The sequence below is a fragment of the Pieris napi genome, chromosome 5, assembly GCF_905475465.1.
Source record: "Pieris napi chromosome 5, ilPieNapi1.2, whole genome shotgun sequence".
Lineage (NCBI taxonomy): Eukaryota > Metazoa > Arthropoda > Insecta > Lepidoptera > Pieridae > Pieris > Pieris napi.
Genome location: NC_062238.1, coordinates 7,245,243 through 7,251,767, shown reverse-complemented (window position 1 = coordinate 7,251,767; position 6,525 = coordinate 7,245,243). Strand labels below are relative to the sequence as shown.

Below are 6,525 nucleotides of genomic sequence, written 5' to 3'. Positions count from 1 at the left end.
GAAATTTTAAGTATTATTAGGTATAATACCATTATAGTTAAGACTTATAGGAAGTAACTAAGTAAAGCAACTGAATTATTAAATAAGTAACAATGCAGTCTTGGAACCTGTAATAATAGTTACAATAGTACCTACTAGTAGAAAATATAAGTTTTATAACGTTGTATCTAGTAAAATCATTCCTAAACCTTCAATAGTTTCACCACATGTGTGAGATTTTTCATCGGAAAATTCTTATTTCGATTGCCTATTATTAATTAGAAATCATAGATTAGCTATGTGAATATTACATGATGCGACCGGAAATATGTACAAAAGACACTTTGTTTTGATTGAAAACTCTCATAATAACTACTACAAGTTGAAACATTAGTTTGTTGAAATTTTTGTATAGATCATAAACGTACTTTAAGCTTAATTCAAGAAGTTTTGTCACGTTTAATTAATATAATCTGAATATTAATTGTGACTCAATTAACGTTTGGATTAGCTTTTACAATTTTGTTTATACATATTATTATTTATATTTTTTCTTTTATTAAATTTTAGTTATTGTTACATGTTAATAAATTTTTTTTGTTAGTTAATTATGCACTTCTTTTACTTTACCCGCTGTAGCTGTTTTTTTATTATGCCATATTAGGGTTGCCTGGAAGAAATCGCTTGTTAGCGATAAGGCCGCCCGTTGTCTAATAACTTATGCAACCTGCTTTTTTTTGTTTTTTATATGTATGATTTTGTATATTATGGTAACGAAGTGTAAATAAATAAATATATGTATCTGGTAAGGCGTTCAATAACTAAAGTTCATATGAATAAGAACTTATTAGGCGTGCTTTTTAAAATTAAACATTTTTTTCATTTAACTTTTACTACATCCTTACCGTCTTAGCATACGAATGGTATAATAGCGCTAGAAAACTGCATAAGGTTAATGTGAATAATTTTACAGCGTGCATTTTCCTACTTTCATTACCATAACAATACTTTTATATTTACACGTATAAATGTCTATGTTACCATATTTTCTTATCCTGTTTATATTTTCTTTTATTATGACTATTTAGTCTTTTTGAAATGGGAAAGTTCTTTTAAACATTACGTAGTTTTTAATTGTAAAATATGATCTATCTATAATTTCTCTATTCTACAAAATTACAAAAAGTGGGACGCATTTCAGTAAACATTTTCTTATAAATATTTTATAGAGTTTTTTGGTATTTGTAAAATGACATTATGAAGTAGCGTTTAAATAGTTATTAAAAGTTAATGCCGATATTTATATGTCGCACGTCAGTAAACATTATTATAATTAAACATGTTGTAACATTATTATAATTAAGACTTATGGATGTGTTTTTTTTTAGAACTGGGGCAAACGGGAAGGAGGCTCAACTGATGTTAAATGAACACTCTCAATTCCAGTGGCGCTCGTGAGTGCATGGCCGGCTTTTGAGGAAATGGTCTGCTCTAGTGGTATTGGTGTATATTTATTATTTATAATACATATTAGATTATCTTTTGAATTATAATATTTTTATAAATTTAAATTACTTATTTTTTGCGCTATTTAATTTAATTCCAATTAATAGTATATCCGCGGAAAAACTGATATCGAACGATTCATTCGAAACGCTGTTTTCTAAAAACCGTAGGAAATTAAAGCTGCTGTGTTTCTTAATGACATTCCTTGATTGGATAATTAGAAACGCTTCATACTCTGCGAAGCAGTACTTCTTATACATGGGTTGTACGTTTTTCCGCAAAAAAGGGTTATTTTTATTGTGCTGTACATATTTAAAACTACGAAACTATTTTTAATTGAATGTTTTGTTAATGACTGAAGCCCGTCACAGACTTAGCTATAATATATATTAATATTTTTATGGCTAGGCATATTACTATATATTTTCTATACCTACTAATTTTCGCGTGACCGCACACTCAGCTATAATATATATTTCTGTGACGTCACCAAGCGATACCGTAATATACATTATTGCATATTACTATATATTATGGTATAGCAAGAACACTAGGACGACCAACAATTAAATGAAGGTAAAATATATATTTCTTAGTGTGTTGGTAGCTTGCTATAATATATATTATAGTACGGTATATTAATATATATTATAGCTAAGTCTGTGACGGCTTGAGACCCCGTCAAAATATAGTACAAATCGAACCAATCAACGTCCGAAAGCAGTAAAAACAAAACGAACTTCACTGACAATTAAATCCAGGACCAAAATAATCCATTGATCACATCAAAATGTAGGCCAATTTTAAACAAGAATAATTTCGACAACCACTGAATGTATTTAGTGTTAACTGATTTTAACGCAATACGACTTACGCAAATTGATACAATATTTTGCAACTTTAAGGACTGGTTGGTTAACAGATGAAACAATTTACTTTTAAATTATATGTAATTACCTCTTGATCTGTACGAAAAAACTACTTATTATACTGTCCAAACCAAAAGCAGCCGATACTAAATAGCAAGTACGCCTAATTACACCATAGCATCTATAATTTTCCTTATAGGAAATGGAACGTGAAAAAATATGTTTACAACCTCCATTAACGCACGCGCAGCTATCATTAGAAGATGCCGTTAATGATATCGTTTGTCAATTGTCAACTGTGGACTATTTATTAGATACCATAAGTATTAATTACCGCATAGTGTGTTGAGTATACTTAGTCTTTGTTAGTACTTTTGGACACACCTTTCAAGACAAATTTACTTTAGATGCACAATTTGAGTAAATTTAATAGGGTTTCTACTTATACTCTACTTTGCGTCTATGTGTCTTCATAATCATTTACAAAGAGTCCCCTCATGGAGAGTGTGCATGGATCTGGTTAGCGCTGCACTTATTAAGTTCTCATGTTATTTTCACACATGTATATCCTTTCTATAACTTATTTTCATAAGTATCTGATTATGCTCTTTGTAAGATGTGTGATGCTTGAGAGCAAATATAAAATAATAAATAAAATAACTATCTTTTCCAAACTAGCGTTCAAAAGCAGTCAAAAACTGCTTTTATTTAAACCTTAATTTGTGTTCAATGATTGATAATTACACATAATTACATTAACAGTTACATTAACTTTTTAAATTACTTTTTATTTCAATGGTCATAGGTAAAACCTTTTCAATATAATTTTACGTTTTTTTATTAAACGAATTAACATACTAAAAACAAAACTTTACGTATTACAATATTAGCATAGAGAATGATTCAAATTATGCAAAATTTACCAATAATTGATAACTTTGAATTTACCAAAGTGTCTAGGCGTAAGTTTAACTTATAAACCAACGGTAGCGAGCTATGGGGTCTATTATTATAGGAATTTCAATCAGAACATTTCCGTTTACATTCTATAGAGATCTATTAGTTCGTCTTATTTATATCAATTACTAACTTCCGCCGGGTCCTTCTCTCGAATCTAGATAAAATGTTACAAGTTACATGCGATATATCGATGCACTAATTTTGGGCTTCAGTTATTTAAAACAAACATTTTACTTTTGTATGATATTTAAGAGGCGAATATAGATAAATATTAAACGTCGTCCGTCTAGAAACCGTAGTATTAGTTACGGCTATTTAAATAATTATAAATTATAATTTATAAGTCAACAAAAAATTACTTGAATCATTTAAAGATAAATAAATCGTTAAAAAACTATGAGACGTACGCTGTTATTATTTCATCATTATAAAAATACATAAGTACTTTCCGAAGCGATTTTCCCCAACATTATTCCGTCTACAATAAACAGCACATTTTCTTATCGACAAAATAGCAATACATAATTAGAACAATCATATCGTATGAAACAATTGTAATCAAGCAATGCAACAATTTGTAAACAGTATGTTGGCCAGCCTGGAGTTATTGTGTAAGCTTTCAGTTATGCAACTGATACAACAAACCAATAGCTTAAACAAACTTGAATTAACCGCGTGTTAATGCGCTTTTACCACGCTTCGGATTTTTTGAATTGACTCAAAATATAAATAAGTAAGGCCAACTAACCGACGACTATAGCTTAGACTAAATGTAAATTAATCATAAACTATAGAAGAGTGAGAAGTGGACGAATGATTTAATTATTTTTTCATTCATTTATAATTTCTTATGTATACGAATACTAAAAACTCAGCAAAAGGTGATCAAGTATTGTAAAAGGAAATCCTAAATTTATTAAGCTATTTATGTAAGTAAGTAATATACACAAATAGTGTTACTTTACATAAATCGCATATCTAGGCTTATTCTTTAAAAGTACTACTAGGACTATTTTTGATCTTGTTTAAAGAGAACACTACTTAACAATATAATTACTAAATATTTTTATAATTACAAAAAAGTTTATGTTACTAATTACCAACTAGAAAATGTTTAAGAATTTCAGTAAGGATACTATTAATTTATTTCCTACGCATATTAACAATTAAAACTGAGGAGTTCAAATTGAAATCATACAAAAAGTTTATTTTTATATAACAGGGGGCAAACGGGCAGGAGGCTCGTGTTAAGTTCTACCGCCGCCCATGGACAGTCTCCATGCGAGTGCGTTGCCGGTCTTTTAGGAATTGGTATGCTTTTTGATTTTATTGTACTCAATTATTCATTAAAGTCAACATAGAACGTATTAATAAAATTAGGCACATATCTCATGTCCTTAAAAATAAGGAAAACGGATTATTTTAGCATTATCTAAACATTATTTAGAATATAGTTAGCATATTAATACTTTTCCTCTTGACACTCAAGTTGTTATGATTTATAATAAAATAAGACTCTATCTTGACACTATAGTTTCTATTACATTAAAACAATAAGAATTTCTAGAAATATAGAAACTTTGCGGCGAGAAAACCGCATCAATTTCTTTATCACAAAGAATTCTCAAGAAAAGTTTTTAGGTACGAAATTATGATACACCCATTATAGATTTGCAATTTAAATGTAAATACAAACCTGCGAAGTGATGACACCCGCCTAAATTTTAAACTTAAAACTTATTAAATTTCTAAAAAAGTTTTACAAAACAGGTTTAATTATCAGCTTTTTTAATTAATATACTGGTTTTAAAAAGTTTTTGTTGTTGACGTAAATCTTTACGCGAGTTTCGAACGTAAAGGCGCGCGGTCCGAACAGCCTCACAGTTATTACTGAATTGAACTTGCCGGTTGCGGAGTTGTTTCAAATCTATGTTCACGTGTATATAATAGCCTTATAATAATTATATCCGTATAGGAATATTGGCTTATCCTGTTCTCAAACAATTCAGCCATTTTTTGTTAAGAATTAATTTTTTACTAATTTTATTTCAATGTATTCAAATAATATTTAACTTTTATGTATAATAGTAATAATAATATGTCCCCATTGTCCACAAATATTTGTATTGTAGACACAGAATATTTGTATTATTTTTATATAATTTTATGAATACCTCGTACCTACTAGTTCTTCACCGGGCTAAGTTGACAACGCATATGGAGCCACAAAAAATTATGTTTTATTATATTGTCCTTAATGTATATGTACATACTAACAATTTGAAAAGAGGAAAGCTGCTTAGTTTGGTAAGTTTATAACGAATAACTCTTACCATTAGAAAGATAAATAATTATTCCTTAGTAAACAAGCTATATTTCATTCCAAAATATTTAAAAAAAATATATCCACCCGTTCGAAACTGAGACGGACCGCTAGTTTTTAATATTAATTTTTTTTAGTTGTTTGCATACCTAACTAAAATAAATATATACGTTTATCCATATTTTAGGGAGGAGTGGTTGGTGCTGGGCATCTATTGTACCTACTATTAAGCTATTTACACAACTGTATTTGAATTTGTATAATATAATAAGAAACTGATCTAGGTAAATAGTAGCATAGCAATAATTCTTTCAAAATATTTAACAGCTCTTGATTAATTTTTGAGAAAAAAATTAATTGTAGAGGGTTTTCAAGATACTATGATTAAGTCAATCATTTATAATATAAGTAGTCATCGCGCGCGGCATAGTGGATTTCCACAAACATGTAGAATACATTAAATAAAATAATCCAAAGGACTATCAAAGAAAATTCGATACATTATACTCTAACGGATTTTGCCAAATAGTAATATTCTAATTTAATATTGAATTTTTATATTTTTGGGAAGTAGGTACCTATTTTAAAACAATGAAACAATCAAAAAAGAAAGAAAGAATACCCTGTTAGCAATCCTTTTGTTTATTGTCTTTTCAAAAAGTATTTAATTTAGTATTTATAGGGATTACAATTAATTAGTACGACTTAAATTTTAAACTTTCTGTCTTTATGTTGGTAAACATGTTATAATTAATTCTAGCGCCATCTTTGTTATAAGATAACAATAAATACTCTAAAATTATTTTTAAGCTTTAATTTTTCAAATAAAAAAATGTGTTACCGTTTTTTCAACTCTTATTGTAACTTTTGAATACAATTTTAAAAGAT

At 28.3% G+C, this 6,525-nt stretch overlaps 1 protein-coding gene across 1 annotated transcript in view; it reads right to left on the bottom strand.

Annotated features, from left to right (window-relative positions):
* The window catches only part of LOC125049467 (extracellular serine/threonine protein CG31145), a 67,373-nt gene extending 62,181 nt beyond the window's left edge, over nucleotides 1-5,192 (bottom strand). Inside the window, exon 1 of the mRNA XM_047648783.1 lies at nucleotides 5,011-5,192. The gene's annotated coding sequence lies outside the window, so the exon portion shown is untranslated. The remainder of the gene's footprint in view (nucleotides 1-5,010) is intronic.
* Between the last annotated feature and the right edge of the window lie 1,333 nt (nucleotides 5,193-6,525).